The sequence below is a fragment of the Schistocerca serialis genome, chromosome 5 (assembly GCF_023864345.2).
Source record: "Schistocerca serialis cubense isolate TAMUIC-IGC-003099 chromosome 5, iqSchSeri2.2, whole genome shotgun sequence".
Lineage (NCBI taxonomy): Eukaryota > Metazoa > Arthropoda > Insecta > Orthoptera > Acrididae > Schistocerca > Schistocerca serialis.
This window is the reverse complement of record NC_064642.1, coordinates 20447244-20463913: the sequence shown is the minus strand read 5'-3', so window position 1 is coordinate 20463913 and position 16670 is coordinate 20447244. Positions and strand designations below refer to the sequence as shown.

Here is a 16670-nt window from a genome sequence, read left to right as displayed (position 1 = left end):
CGAACGAAAAACAATAAAAAGCGTGTTTACAAAGCAGGAACGACGAAAAAGGTGAAAACGAACGGAAAGGTACTGGGCAGTTCGTAAACAAAAAAAAAATCCTACTGAGAAAGATTCCCAGAAAATGAGTGACTGATGTGCTCCAATGAGGCCGTAAAAACAGAATAACCATAATGTGTAACTTACACGACATTTTTTCATGCAATAGCAACAATATATGCATTGAAGGAATAGTGTGCTAAATGATCAGAGAATTATCCAGATTACGACGCCACCAATCGTCAAATGTGGATTTGTTCTTTTGTTGTCAGTCCTGAGACTGGTTTGATGCAGCTCACCATGCTACTCTATCCTGTGCAAGCTTTTTCATCTCCCAGTACCTACTGCAACCTACATCCCTTTGAATCTGCTTAGTGTATTCATCTCTTGGTCTCCCTCTACGATTTTTACCCTCCACGCTGCCCTCCAATATTAAATTGGTGATCCCTTGATGCCTCAGAATATGTCCTACCAACCGATCCCTTCTTCTAGTCAAGTTGTGCCACAAACTCCTCTTCTCCCCAATTCTATTCAATACCTCCTCATTAGTCATGTGATCTATCCATCTAATCTTCAGCATTCTTCTGTAGCACCACATTTCGAAAGCTACTATTCTCTTCTTGTCCAAACTATTTGTCGTCCATGTTTCACTTCCATGCATGGCTACACTCCATACAAATACTTTCAGAAACGACTTCCTGACACTTAAATCTATACTCGATGTTAACAAATTTCTCTTCTTCAGAAACGCTTTCCTTGCCATTGCCAGTCTACATTTTATATCCTCTCTACTTCGACCATCATCAGTTACTTTGCTCCCCAAATAGCAAACCTCTTTACTACTTTAAGTGTCTCATTTCCTAATCTAATTCCCTCAGCATCACCCGACTTAATTCGACTACATTCCATTATCCTCGTTTTGTTTTTGTTGATGTTCATCTTATATCCTCCTTTCAAGACACTATCCATTCCGTTCAACTGCTCTTCCAAGTCCTTTGCTGTCTCTGACAGAATTACAATGTCATCGGTAAACCTCAACGGTTTTATTTCTTCTCCATGGACTTTAGTACCTACTCCGAATTTTTCTTTTGTTTCCTTCACTGCTTGCTCAATATACATATTGAATAACATCGGGGAGAGGCTACAACCCTGTCTCACTCCCTTCCCAACCACTGCTTCCCTTTCGTGTCCCTCGACTCTCATAACTGCCATCTGGTTTCTGTACAAATTGTAAATAGCTTTTCGCTCTCTGTATTTTACCCCTGCCACCTTCAGAATTTGAAAGAGTATTCCTGTCAACATTGTCAAAAGCTTTCTCGAAGTCTACAAATGCTAGAAACGTATGTTTGCCCTTCCTTAATCTAGCTTCTAAGATAAGTCGTAGGGTCAGTATTGCCTCACGTGTTCCAACATTACTACAGAATCCAAACTGATCTTCCCCGAGGTCGGCTTCTACCAGTTTTTCCATTCGTCTGTAAAGAATTCGCGTTAGTATTTTGCAGCTGTGGCTTATTAAACTGATTGTTCGGTTATTTTGACATCTGTCAACACCTGCTTTCTTTGGGATTGGAATTATTATATTCTTCTTGACGTCTGAGGGATTTATATAATTTAAATACACAACTCGGTTCGGATAGGCATGATCCCATTACCAAGTTCTATAAATAAAGAAAACTGAATAATTATTTCAAGTACTGTAATGAATACACATGCTTTTTATGTAGTATTACGTACCTTAAAAGTATTACGCTATTAGATATAATCAGAAGTATGCAATCAGCAAAAATGAGGAAACAAGTGAAGCACTGAGAAGGCTTGATATGATGCTGTGTACACACCATTGGCGGGTATATGGATTAGAGTTGGAATTCTCTGAGACAAGCAGAACAGACTCCAAGAGTGCGTCAGGCCTGGTAGGGTATATAAGGGGCGTGCGCAGCATCAGATATCTAGTGATTACTGCAAAGGACGCGGAGACGCTGCGTATTCGTCAAAGACCGAGCGAGGTGGCGCAGTGGTTAGCACACAGGAAGCATTTGGGAGGGTGACGGTTCAAACCCACGTCCGGCCATCCTGTTCCAGGTTTTCCGTAATTTCGCTAAATCGCTTCAGGCCAATGCCCGGATGATTTCTTTGGAAGGACACTGCCGACTTCCTTCCCCGTCCTCCTCTCCCCCGAGATAAACTAACCAATCAATTCGTGTGAGACAGCGTTCCCAGTGCCTGGCGGAGTTTTGGTGGGGCATCATCATCAGTCCCCATTTGGCTGGCTGGTTGAATCGTGACAGTGGTCCGATGGCGGACTGCATGGGAGCGTGAGGGCAGACATCTTGTCCTCAACGTTCCGTTGGACCACCTCTCATGGCCGTACTGGGTACCAGGCACATCGTAACGCCTTCACAACTGCTCCTGCCTTCGGGGAACAAGTAAAGGAAACAGTACCAGCAGCAACTGAGAGATTTATACCAAATAAATTAACAAACGGCGGAGCTGATGCCCCATGGTACACAAAACGGGTCAGAAAACTGTTGCAGAAACAACGAAACAAACATGCCAAATTTAAACGGTCGCAAAATCTCCAAGCTCGGCCATCTTTTACAGAAGCTCGAAATTTAGCGCGGACTTCAATGCGAGATGCTTATAATACGAGGTGCATTCAAGTTCTAAGGCCTCCGATTTTTTTTTCTAATTAACTACTCACCCGAAATCGATGAAACTGGCGTTACTTCTCGACGTAATCGCCCTGCAGACGTACACATTTTTCACAACGCTGACGCCATGATTCCATGGCAGCGGCGAAGGCTTCTTTAGGAGTCTGTTTTGACCACTGGAAAATCGCTGAGGCAATAGCAGCACGACTGGTGAATGTGCGGCCACGGAGAGTGTCTTACATTGTTGGAAAAAGCCAAAAGTCACTAGGAGCCAGGTAAGGCGAGTAGGGAGCATGAGCAATCACTTCAAACTTGTTATCACGAAGAAACTGTTGCGTAACGTTAGCTCGATGTGCGGGTGCGTTGTCTTGGTGAAACAGCACACGCGCAGCCCTTCCCGGACGTTTTTGTTGCAGTGCAGGAAGGAATTTGTTCTTCAAAACATTTTCATAGGATGCACCTGTTACCGTAGTGCCCTTTGGAACGCAATGGGTAAGGATTACGCCCTCGCTGTCCCAGAACGTGGACACCGTCATTTTTTCAGCACTGGCGGTTACCCGAAATTTTTTTGGTGGCAGTGAATCTGTGTGCTTCCATTGAGCTGACTGGCGCTTTGTTTCTGGATTGAAAAGTGGCATCCACGTCTCATCCATTGTCACAACCGATGAAAAGAGTGTCCCATTCATGCTGTCGTTGCGCGTCAACATTGCTTGGCAACATGCCACACGGGCAGCCATGTGGTCGTCCGTCAGCATTCGTGGCACCCACCTGGATGACACTTTTCGCATTTTCAGGTCGTCATGCAGGATTGTGTGCACAGAACCCACAGAAAATGCCAACTCTGGAGGCGATCTGTTCAACAGTCATTCGGCGATCCCCCAAAACAATTCTCTCCACTTTCTCGATCATGTCGTCAGACCGGCTTGTGCGAGGCCGAGGTTGTTTCGGTTTGTTGTCACACGATGTTCTGCCTTCATTAAACTGTCGCACCCACGAACGCACTTTCCACACATCTATAACTCCATCACCACATGTCTCCTTCAACTGTCGATGAATTTCAATTGGTTTCACACCACGCAAATTCAGACAACTAATGATTGCACGCTATTCAAGAAAGGAAAACGTCGCCATTTTACGTATTTAAAACAGTTCTCATTCTCGCCGCTGGCGGTAAAATTCCATCTGCCGTACGGTGTTGCAATCTCTGGGACGTATTGCAATGAACGTGGCCTCATTTTGAAACAATGCGCATGCTTCTATCTCTTTCCAGTCCGGAGAAATAAAATCGGAGGCCTTAGAACTTGAATGCACCTCGTAGTTTCCACAGCGAAACTTTGTCTCGAAGCCTGGGAGATAATGGAAAGAGATCCTGGTCGTATGTGAAATATGCTAGCGGCAACATACAATGAATCCTTCTCTGCGCGATAGCAATGGAGATACTATCGAAGACAGTGCTGACAAAACAGAGTTACTAAACAGAGCCTTCAGAAATTCTTTCACCAATGAAGACGAAGTAAATATTGCAGAATTCGAATCAAGAACAGCTGCCAATATGAGTAACATACTGTAGAAGTAGATAACCTCGGGGCAATGTAGCAACTTAAATCACTTAATAAAAGCAAGTCTTCTTCTGGTCCAGACTATATACCAGTTAGCTTCCTTCCGGAGTATGCTGATGCATTAGCTCCTTACTAAACAATCTTATGCAACCGTTCGCTCCACGAAGATCCGTACCCAAAAACTGGAAAGTTGCACAGGCCACACCAACGTTCAAGAAAGGTAGTAGGAGTAATCCACTTAATTACAGGCCCATATCATTAACGTCGATATGCATCAAGATTTTGGAACATATATTGTGTTCGAACATTATGAATTATGTCGCAGGAAACTCTCTATTGACACACAGTCAACACCGATTTAGAAAACACCGCTCTTGTGAAACGCAGCTAGTTCTACAAGAACAAAGCTCTGGGTGCTATTGTCAAGGCTTTGCAAATAGATTCCGTATTTCTGGATTTCCGGAAGTCTTTCGATACTCTGCCACACAAGCGGCTTGTAGTGAATCTGCGTGCTTATTGATATCGCCTCAGTTATGTGACTGGATTCGTGATTTCCTGTCAGAGAGGTCACCGTTCGTAGTAATTGACGGAAAGTCATCGAATAAAACAGAAGTGATTTCTGGCGTTCGCCACGGGACTGTTATAGACCCTTTGCTGTTCCTTATCTATATAAACGATTTGGGAGACTATCTGAGCAGCCGTCTTAAATTTTTTGCAGATGATCTTGTCATTTATCGACTATTAAAGTCATCAGAAGATGAAAAAAATTGCAAATCGATTTAGATAAGATATCTGTATGGCGCGCAAATTGGAAATCGACCTTAAATAACGAAATGTATGAGGTCCTCCACATGACTGCTAAAAGTAATCCTGTAGACTTCGGCTGCACGTTAAATCAGTCAAGTCTAGAGGCCGTAAATTCAACTAAATACTTGATAATTACAATTACGAACAACTTAAATTGGAAGGAACACGTACAAAATGTTGTGGAGAAGGCTAACCAAAGACAGCGTTTTATTGGCAGGACACTTAGAAAATGTAACAGCCTTACTAAGGAGACTACGCATGTCCGTCCTCTTTCAGAATACCGCTGTGCGGTGTGAGACTGTTACCAGATAGGATTGACGGAGAACATCGAAAAACTTCAAAGAAGGGCAGCAAGTTTTGTATTGTCGCGAAATAGAGGAGACAGTGTCACTGAAATGATACAAGATTTGAGAGGAATCTTCTCACCAAATTCCAATCACCAAGTTTCTCCTCCGAATGTGAAAATATTTTGTTGACGCCGACCTACATAGGGAGAAACGATCACCATGATAAAATAAGGGGAATCAGAGCTCACACGGAAAGATACAGATCTTCGTTCTTTCCGCGCGCTATACGAGATTGGAATAATAGAGAATTGTCAAAATGGATCGATGAACCCTCTGGCAGGCACTTGACTGTAATTTGCAGAGTATCCATGTAGAGGTAGACTCCCTGCTACATTCTTTCTCACCCGAAACCATTGCTCAGACACAAGCGGCTGTCAGAGAATTGCCGTTCCACGCGTAGTCTGTCGATGACACCACAACACAAACGGCCGCGTTGGGAGCGGTGCCAAAATCGTAAAGCGTGAACAGTTGATGAATGAGGGCACACTGCATTCAGCGATGAATCGCGGCCCTGCACTACTCCGAATGACAATCGTCGGTAAGTTTGGCGGGAACCTGGGGAGGTGTTCCAGTGTCCCAGTTAGTCTTGCGGAGGCACGGCGGTTTTACTCTTGCGGTCATGGTGTGGGGAGGCATCGGGTATGACTTCAGGTCATGGCTTGTAGTGACTGAGGGAACTAAGATGGCACAGCGCTACGTCAAGGACATCCTGTGTCCTCACATATTACCTCTTCTACATCTACATCTACATCTACATTGATACTCCGCAAGCCACCCAACGGTGTGTGACACTATCGAGACGCCATTTTTTATCAGGACAACGCTCGTCTGCATATGTCACCTGTCTCTGTGAACTGCCTGCTTCATGCTGAGGTACTCGAGTGGTTAGCAATATCCGCAATAGAAATGAAGTTCCATTTCCTTTCCTCCCCCCTCTCTGCGCGATATTTTCATAGATAGTGTGTGTCATGAAATAACAGTCTTAATTACTGGCAGCGCTAAACACTCTCTCAGACTCTCTCTTTTCACTGACTAATGAAAGACAAGTGCCATTCACCTACGAAAGATTGTAAATACATTGTGACGCATACATCAGTGACAACCAATGATACGGCTGTCGACTCAAGGATGTTTGAACATCTGTACGTCTGCGTCATAGTAAGAACTAAAATCATTTTTAGACCATCATTACAACGTCTGCGCCTCTTGCGCTTTGACAGAATACAGTAATATTCACTGGTGTATACGCAACACTTGGCAAACAATCGAATGCTCATCTTTGGCGGCCAGCCCCTTGCGATGTGTTTTGTCTCGAAAGGTATGTAATCCAATAGTTGTGAATGACAAGAAGTAACTGTAAACATTCTTGTGTTGCTACAGATGTTGGTAACTTTTCTTTGTTAGCTGCACCGTGCCAAGTATATACTAACTTACCAGTGTAGGATGAAAAGCAGCTAGTTCATAGAAATGAGAGAGGTTCAACTATCCTTTCGTCAAACTACTACCCAGTTAAACGTAGCTGGTGAAAGAAAAAATCGTATTAAAGAGCACCGTAATAAGTTATTGGTAGTACAGTGTACGCATTCAGTCTACAAGCAGGATACCTTCACTCGTTCCACATCCACATGGCATCTGTGGAACGCAACGACTGAATGAAAACTTAACCTGTTGTAAGATCCGGGCGGCCAGCGGAATAGTTTGTAGCGCTCCTAAACTTTGACGGCAAGCAACATCCGATCAGGACTTAATGCGAAATTTTCTACGCTCCCCGAAATAAAATATGCTATTAATAGAGTATGTATCTTTCCATTTACATAGAATGAATTAAGTCTTCTGAAAAAAATTTGTTTCTATGGCGTAGAAGTTAATAACAAATTTAGGCACCCATCTATGATGAGGGATGACTTTAAAAGAATCAGGAACGGGTACAGTGTATCGACTAGCTCATTAGTATTGTGTCTCGGGCGGGACGTTAAGTGCAAAACATGGGCACAATGAAGTTGATCCTGTGAAGAAAGTGGCAGATTTCGAAGATACGCTGACGGAAATGAATAGGGTTTCACAACGAAGCACCAGTGCGATTTATATCAAAATTTATGGCAACGTTCATCAAACAACGATTATTAAACGATTTAAATTTTATGCAGTGTGTAAGTGGTGTTCGTTATCAATACCAGTAAGAGGTATCACTCCCATAGGCACAGAAACACCCGTAAGCTCAAAGGACAAAAAATTAATCGCACCAGTGCGCGCGCGCACATCAGACGCTGAGCCTTCACAGATAGCATAGCGATTGTGTCACATCGAGCACACTGTGTCTGCGTGAACACAAGTCAGTAGCGATCAGTGAGGTATTTATGTTTCAAAAGGACATTGCACTTAAATATGGGTCAATGTAAGAACGTGACAGAGTAACAAAAGGCGGCAATCGTGTTTCGCCCTTTCCATTGCCACACGGCGTGTGAAATCGCTGGATTTGTTTGTATTTCGCGGCCACCTGTTCTACAAGTCTGCAAGCAGTGTTGTAGCAGTATTGACGTCGGAACTGTGGTTGAAAAAAGATCCCGACAGCGAGGGACGGGCAACTCGTTCCACAGCTTGTAAACCAAAATCGCTTCCAAACCCGACGGGAATTGTTGCAGGCACTGAATGAAAGTTTATCCCAATCTGTTAGCGAAAGAACATTGCGACCGAAACTACAATGAACGTTTTCAGTCGGTCACCTCGCAAGAAATCACTGCTCACACAGACACGTAAAGACGACAAGAGCAATCCTTTTACATCTCGACTGGCCTGCAAACTCATCTGACTTGAATCCCATAGACATGTTGGAACAGCGGACGAAACGCCAACATCACTAAGCCCACAGTTTTTTGGAATAGAGAGATCAAATCCTCGACAGTGGGGCTTGACATATAAGCGACGTACCTGCACAATCTTGTAGACTCACTCGCTGACTCAGTCCAGGCGGTTTTCAAGTCCACAGACAGAAGCACACGGCAGGAAACTATGCCTGTAACGGGATTCTTCAGTTTCTCCCTGCGTATTTCATGCTCCAACAGTCCACGGATGTACTGCCGGTCCATAGTGTCCAACGGGACACAAAGAAGGTGGAAAACAAGGACGCAGATTTAGCAGAGGGTGACGCCAAGAAATTTACACCTCAAGGACCTGTACCACCGAGACTTTATGGACTCCCTGAAGTCCACAAAGAACGGGTGCCGTTACGCCCAATAGTCAGCAACATTAGGGCCCTACATATTTGTTGGCCAAATACCTGGCAGAATTACTAAGCCCTTGTGTGGGTGAATGCCCTCATCACGTTCGTAATTCTGTGGATTTCGTAAAACGTCTCGACAACTTCAAGCTGAAAGACTCAGATGTCCTGGTGAGTTTTGACGTTGTTTCATTATTCACCAGGGTGAGCATATTGCACAGAAATTTGACGAGAAGACGACCGACCTTTTCAAGCACGTTCTGACCTCCACGTAATGTCTCTTTAATGGAGAATACTATGAACAAACAGGAGTCGCAATGGGGCTCTCACTCTCGTCTGTGGTCGCGAATTTCTACATGGAGTACTTTCAGCAGGAAGCTTTGGCGTCATCCAAATGGAAACTTACTTGTTTTCTACTTTATGTGAATGACACGTTCGTGATCTGGCCCCACGGAAGGGACAAGCTCCTAGACTTCCTAACACACCTGAACTCCATATATCCGAACATCAAATTCACTATGGAGACCGAAGCAGGAGGAAGATTACCATTCCTGGACGTCATGGTCAAAAGAAGAGCGGATGGCACCCTGGACCACGGGGTATACAGGAATAAAACGCTCACCGACCTGTATTTGCATGCGGTTACCCGCCACCACCCTGCGCAGAGGAAAGGGGTGCTAAAAACACTGGTGCACAGGGCGCGCACCAAGAGCTGGAACACCTCAAAACTGTATTCCGTAAAAACGGGTACTCGGGATGGCAGATCAGTCGCGCTCTCGACACCACCTCTACAGTACAACGTGTGGAGACGGAAGAAGTTACGGAGTAAGAGATAGCCACTGCCTATATACCGCATACTGGCGCACTATCGGGTAAAATAGGACGAATATTGAGGAAACACCGAGTAGGAACTGTCTTCTGCCCGCCAAATAATACACGAGCATTATTGGGAAGTGTCAAAGACGATCTCGGTTTGCGGAAGGCTGGCATATACCAGATTCCGTGTCAATGTGGGAAGACTTATATTCGAAAGACAGTGCGCACCATCGAAGATCGTTGCCGAGAACATCAGAGGCAAACTCGACTTGGGTACCCCAATAAGTCGGCGGTCGCAGAGCCCTGTTTGTCCGAAAATCACGAAATGGACTACCAACATGCCAGGGTCTTGGCACAGACATCTAAACACTGGGACAGCGTCGTTAGAGAGGCTATCGAAATTCCTACCAGGGACAGACTCATCAAACGAGATTGCGGCTACAACCTCAGCAGGGCATGGGAACCAGCATTGAGGCTAAGTAGAAAGACGCTCAGCCAAGGAAACGAACGGGCGACTAGGGCGGACGAGGCAACTACACCGACGCCAACGTCTCAGCGGCCGCTGACCCGTGGGCGCGGACCGCGGAGAGAACGCCTCGCGAGAGGAGGGGATTTAATACGGAGGCCCGCCCTCAGGAGCTCAGTTCGTCAGCGCACCTGACGATGGCGACATGTCTGATCGCCTAAATATTGTGCCCGTTGCACTGTATGGACCGGCAGTAGTACACCCGTGGACTGTTCGAGTATGCCAGTAATGATTTCTCTAGGGCTGACTAACTTTTTGTCCAGTGATTCGTTGTGGGATGAAGCCTCCGAAAGTAATCTCGAGGAATTACTTGCTATATCTGAAACAAATCCTGTGTCAATTCATGAAAGAGACAGGTATGAAAGTATACGTCTTCTCATCACGTCAGGCACGTGTTCAATGGGGAGAACTGTTGGGAGGTTACAGTCTGCCTTTTACACATTACGACCCACTTCAACTGTCAGGCCGGTCCTTGTTGCCGAGCGGTTCTAGGCGCTTCAATCTGGAACCGCGCGACCGCTACGGTCGCAGGTTCGATTCCTGCCTCGGGGATGGATGTGTGTGATGTCTTTAGGTTAGTTAGGTTTAAGTAGTTCTTAGGGGACTGATGACTTCAGATGTTAAGTCCCATAGTTCTCAGAGCCATTTGAACCATTTTCGAACTGTCGGCGATCTCTGTCAGCCAACACACGAGCTCGGCCTGTACACTTTTGTGCTGTACGTGACCCTTCTCGTTTCCAATTTACTATCTCAACGGAAACAGTGGACCTAGGGATGTTTAGGAGTGTGGAAATCTCGCTTACAGACGTACGGCACAAGTGAAACCCAATCACGTGACCACATTCGAAGTCCGTGAGTTCTGCGGAGCGCCTCATTCTGCTCTCTCATGATGTCTAATGACTACTGAGGTCGCTGATATGGAGTACCTGGCAACTGATGGAAGCACAATGCATCTAATAGGAAAAATGTATGTTTTTGGGGGTGTCCGGATACTTTTGATCACATAGTGTAGAAGTACCACTTACAAAGGAAGGAACGTCGACGCCGCAGTCATTATAACCGCAGAACATGCTCGTAATCGCGAAAAGGGTAGGAAATCAACCAAGTCCTGGATGCTTCAAGATGTGTCCAGAGGGAATATTCTTTATTTCCTGAGCTGGTGCCAGAAGATTATATCTAGTACCCTTTCATTTAGTGTTTGCCTACTTAATGTTTTACTGGGTCACCAGATTTTAATGTTTGCACATTCTTCTTCTGCAATTACCTCAGTTCTATTTCACACGGCCGTACCATACTGTGTACGAGGTGTGGCTAGAAAAAAACCGGACTAGTACTGGTGAAACAATAAAACGAATGCAATAAGGCTGAAAGTCGCGTGGCCTGTCACGTGACTCTCGCTCCACCTACTGCTCGAGTTTCATCTGCCTCCTGCACTCAGTCTGCCCGTGGCGTCTGTTTTAAGTAGTTGACGTTTTGTCTGTGCGTCGGAAGATGTTGAGTGTACAGAAAGAACAGCGTGTTAACATCAAATTTTGTTTCAAACTAGGAAAATCTGCAAGTGAAACGTTTGTAATGTTACAACAAGTGTACGGCGATGATTGTTTATCGCCAACACAAGTGTTTGAGTGGTTTAAACGATTTAAAGATGGCCGCGAAGACACCAGTGATGACACTCGCACTGGCAGACCATTGTCAGCAAAAACTGATGCAAACATTGAAAAAATCGGTAAACTTGTTCGACAAGATCGCCGTTTAACAATCAGAGCAGTGTCTGAGTTAACAGGAGTTGACAAGGAAAGTGTTAGGCAGATTCTTCATGAAAGTTTCAACATGAACAAAGTGTGTTCAAAAATGGTTCCAAAGTGTCTCACAATTGAACAGAAGGAACGCCGAAGAATGATTTGTTCTGACATCCTGGAAAACATTGAAAGTGATCCCACCTTCTTACAAAATCGATGCATTGGAAAACTCCTGGTTCTCCACGACCAAAAAAAAACATGAATGTCAAAATCGAAATTCAAGGCAATGATGATTGTCTTTTTTGACATCAAAGGGATTGTGCACATTGATTGGGTACCAGAGGGACAAACAGTGAATCAGCATTACTACATTAGCATCCTGGCTACCCTACGTGAGCGAGTACGGAGAAAACGGAACGATTTGTGGAGAAAAAAGTCATGGATCCTTCACCAAGACAATGCCCCAGCTCACAGTGCGTTGTCAGTGAAGACGTTTTTGGCAAAACACAACATTCCCATCTTAGATCACCCACCCTACTCACCTGATTTGGCCCCCTGTGACTTTTTTCTTTTCCCTAAAGTCAAGTCAGCTTTGAAAGGAACAAGATTTGAGACTGTTGAAGCAGTAAAAGAAAAAGCGACGGAAGTAATGTATGGACTTACCGAAAATGATCTGCAGCATTGCTATGAACAATGGAAAATTCGTATGGAGCGGTGTAGAGACCGAGGAGGAGAGTACATTGAAGGAGATAACATGAAATTGTAAATAATTGTAAATAAATGTTTTTTCCAGCATCAGTCCGGTTTTTTTGTAGCCGCACCTCGTATGTATAGCTTAATTTATTTCCATTTCAGTTCTAGGTTAGTCTTTCATGCTAATTTCTTTTGCATGAAGTTTGTTTTTCGCCTGAACCAATCTTACTCTTCACCTCTTGAGTACTTCGACTATCGCCTGCGATCTTTTCTCTTGCAAAACGAGAATCCCGGGCGCTGTTCCTCGTGCTTATCTGTGGCCTCCTGAAAACGGTGCATCAACTGGGAGGGAAGCCCTGTCACGGAAACGCCTAACAGCGCTCTGGATGACGTCACATATTACGCAGGTTGTTGCGGGCTGTTTGTAAGCCACTTATTCCACTTTCGTTCACGTTCCGCTTGTGATACGCTTGAACGCGCCGTGAGGTAATAACGTTAAGTAGCTGCTAGGCCCAGAAACTACCAGTTAAGGTTTCCTTAGTGCCGTTCCTCTTAACAGAACACACTGTTATGCACGTTGCGCTCCAACTTTGCCCACCTGTTTTGCAACACGTAATTGGTGAGGTTTGGGGGGAGCCGGAGGTGCCTATGCTGCCCATTTTAAAATCACTAAGTTTGAGGAACATTTATGAATTAACTACCAAATAGAAAAATTTGAATTTTTTTTACATATAGAGTGGTTTAGTATTGCAGTTATGACAGAGGGATTTTGGAGTATCTTTTCTAGTTTCCTTCCAATTATTTTTTTTTGTTAATGGACCAAATTTTTTTACAAATAATTGCTTTATAATTAAACTGAAATCAAGCTACTGAACATATTGCCAAATGGCTGTGTTACAATGTAAGTTTGACCACTAGGAGTGCTGTATAAAAATTTCATCTCTCTAGCTTGAGTGAATTTTGAGAAAATGTTCCTTATATTCGAAAAATTCTAATTTATGGGAAATGCCTATCAAAGTTTCTCAATACATTCCTGCACTATAGGATGAATTATCAGGGTCTTCTTCTTCATCCTCCAAAAGCTTCCTGTCTTCTGTTCTGGCCTGTTGTTCCATCATACTTCATATGCCTTTCTCTTCTTTCTGCTCCTCTTATCCTTTCTCTGTCAATATTTCTTAGTGCTCGTACAGTGTTCACCCCAGCTGTAAATCCTAATGCCTTCAGAACTTCACACTTCACACTGTTCCCTTGGTTGTAGGTTGCTATTGCATCATAAATGCCAAAGTGCAGTGTTTTTATGCTTACAAACACCCTTTTAGGAATCACTTTCCAAATCAAATTGTTTACGCTCTCATTAGGATTCTGCGTCTTTCCGTGTAGACATTTGTGTAACAATTCTGGCTTGCTAAGTCATGAAAAATTGGTTTTATTGCATTTATCACAGCTGCTGGCAAACCGTGTTTGTGATCCTAGTCCTTTTTTGCATTATATTTGCACCAGAAATCTTTTGCGCACAGGCTGTGTTGAGGGTATTCATTGGAAGAGGCAGTATGAAGGAACAATGCCCACACTGCTTTTCGCATGTCACATTACTAGTATTTTGCCTTATAGCGTACCCATAGTATCTCTGTAGACGTTCAATCACCTCATCAGTAAGCCTGCCTCTCCCTCCTATTGTCTTTCCATCACTGTGCTTACTTGAACCCAAAGTTTGTTTGAGCCTTCGAAGCCGTGCACCCATACGCTTTTGCACATGCCCAATGCATTCCAACTTTTCAACTACAAATTCATTTCCATATGGTTTCAGTTCCTCTATAGTCTTGAAACCTTTGGAGTCACCATCCCCAAGGTAGTATTTGTACTTAACGTTGTATCTGGGAACTGAACGTTCAAAAATTTGTTTCACTCCATCCACTTCCATTGATCCACTTGATGCACTAAAATTTGCCTCACAGGTTCCACTGTGATCTCCTTCGATTTTATTTTTGCACCTACAATGTTTTGATAATATTGCAACATCTATCACTTTTGCACTATCACCACAAGTAGCAGTTACAACCCCATTCAGGGATTTATGACCCCTCTTTTGCCAGGAACCATCTAATGTCACTACCAAATCCCTAGAACCACCGTTCATTTCTACAGATTCCTCCACTGCTTCCTTCATGGTTTTCAAAGCCACATCTTCAACAGAGGATCCTACCAGTTCACAGTAGTACCCAAATTTGCTTGGAGGCGATGGCAAGTTCATAATACCACAAAACAGTTTACCAGCAGCAGGCCCTTTTCCAATGGATCGAAGACCATACACAAGTCGAACATTCACATCAAACACTCTAGATCGTCCATTTCCACCAAAGAGACTGGCATCTGAATTGTAGAAAGTCACTTGATACTTGCAAAATGCACAGATTATCTTCATCTCACAAGTTAAACCAAAGTGCTTTGTTATCTCTAGTCCCACTCCTACACTTGAACACATTTTGCACAGAACACTTTCTTTCAGCACAGAAGATAATAATCCAGTATTCAGTACTTCGTTAATATCATCACTGTCACTAATATATTCACGAAATCTGTCTCTTCCACCAGTCAGCTTCTTGCTAGAAGATGTCACAGGGCTATGGCCGGCCATGTGTTGCTTAGCAGAAGAACGCACTGTTTCAGTAATTGTAGTATCGCAACTTGGTATTAGTGTTAATTTTCTTTTCCTTACGTTCTTCCTCTTCTTATATACACGGTTACTAAAACGTGACATCGTAACCAGAACAACGCTTTACACAAGAAGTATAATACTACCAACAACAGGCGCAACACTGAACTAATTCGAAACGGTAAACAGCAAAGAGACGATGTTCCGCGCTCTTAGCGCTTCATTTGTCACAGAAAACAATGTAGCCAACCCTTGCACACTCGCTGTATGCGTAACATAAGGCGCTGTATGCGTAACAGGCCGAGAAAATCCCAAGCAGTTCGCCAGGAAGTCACGAGAGGGTGTTAGATTCATTCAGCGGCCGCCCATTTCCTCTGCAGGCGTGGGGGAAAATGGTAATAACTCCACTTCTAGGGCGGGTAGAACAATAATTCAAAGTTTACATTAAAGAGGAATGTTCCAATTAATTTTCGGTAGCGAAAAAAAAACGTAATTTTTTGGATTTGACCACCTCCGGCTCCCCTTAACGGTTAACTGAGTACAGGTTAGAAGATTCGTATTTAGGTTCTTTTTATTAGATTAGGTAATAACGCTGTCGTTCGTGAGTCACATTCGAGGGTTGGATTCCCTCTCTTCTTCATCGAAGAGTTTCACTGCCTGGGCTACTCTCAGGGTGCGCCTTCGACGTGGAAGATTCCTGCCGTGTCGTCTGCTTGCCGCCGCCGCCGCCGCCGCCGCCGCTTAGTCGCCGCCGCCGCCACCGCCGCCGCCGCCGCCTGCTGATCGCCGCTGACGCCGCCGCCGCCGTCGCCGCCGCCGCCATCCGGTGCCGCCTGGTCGCCGCCATCGCCGCCGTCCTGACCCTGGTCTACGGCCGTCTTCGTCTTCATCCGTCTTCGTCTTTGTCTGTCCCCAGTTTCTGTCCTCTCCTCTTCGTTCTGTTCGTTCTTGTTTCTCTCTCCCGTCATGTCCGCCCCCACCACCACTGTCACTACTACCACCACCGTCATTGTCTATACCTCCCCTTCCGCCGCCTCCACCACTATAACTTGGTGTGCCCAGTCCCACCCCCCTCCTTCCATTCCGCCTCTCCTCACTCTCCCTTCACCCTCTATCTTTGTCGCCCCCTCTCCCGCTTCTTCCTCCCGCTCCTCTCGTTCTGATCCCTTCCCCCCACTCCCCCAGCCTGTCACTGCAGCTCCGGCTCGGGTGGTGGCCCATCGGGCCACTGCCCACGCCCAGCTCTCCCCGTCACCTTCGCCATCACCACCGCCACCGCCACCGTCATCGTCATCGTCGCCGTCGCCTTCGCCTTCACCGTCACCGTCACCATCTCCGGCGCCGACTCCGGCCCCGGGACCTGCCCCTCCCCACCACATTCCCGTTGTTCCCATCCCCCACATCTCCTCCACCGCCGTCAAGCGCCCCGGTGGCACTCCTGCTTCCTCTGCTTCCAAAAAGGCTGTGCCTCGTCCTCCTTCCCCCACCCATGATGCCATGGAAGTCTCCCCGCCTGTCCCTGCCCCCTCATCCTCCTCCTCTCCCCCTTCCTCCTACCGCTACCTCCTCTCCCGTCCTGATCCCTCTCTCCTTGAAGCCCGGAACCTCACCCTCTTCCTTCAC

At 45.3% G+C, this 16670-nt stretch overlaps 1 protein-coding gene across 2 annotated transcripts in view; it reads right to left on the bottom strand.

Annotated features, from left to right (window-relative positions):
* Positions 1-16670, bottom strand: part of LOC126481139 (putative fatty acyl-CoA reductase CG5065) — a 469013-nt gene that overhangs the window by 184604 nt on the left and 267739 nt on the right. The window lies entirely within an intron of this gene.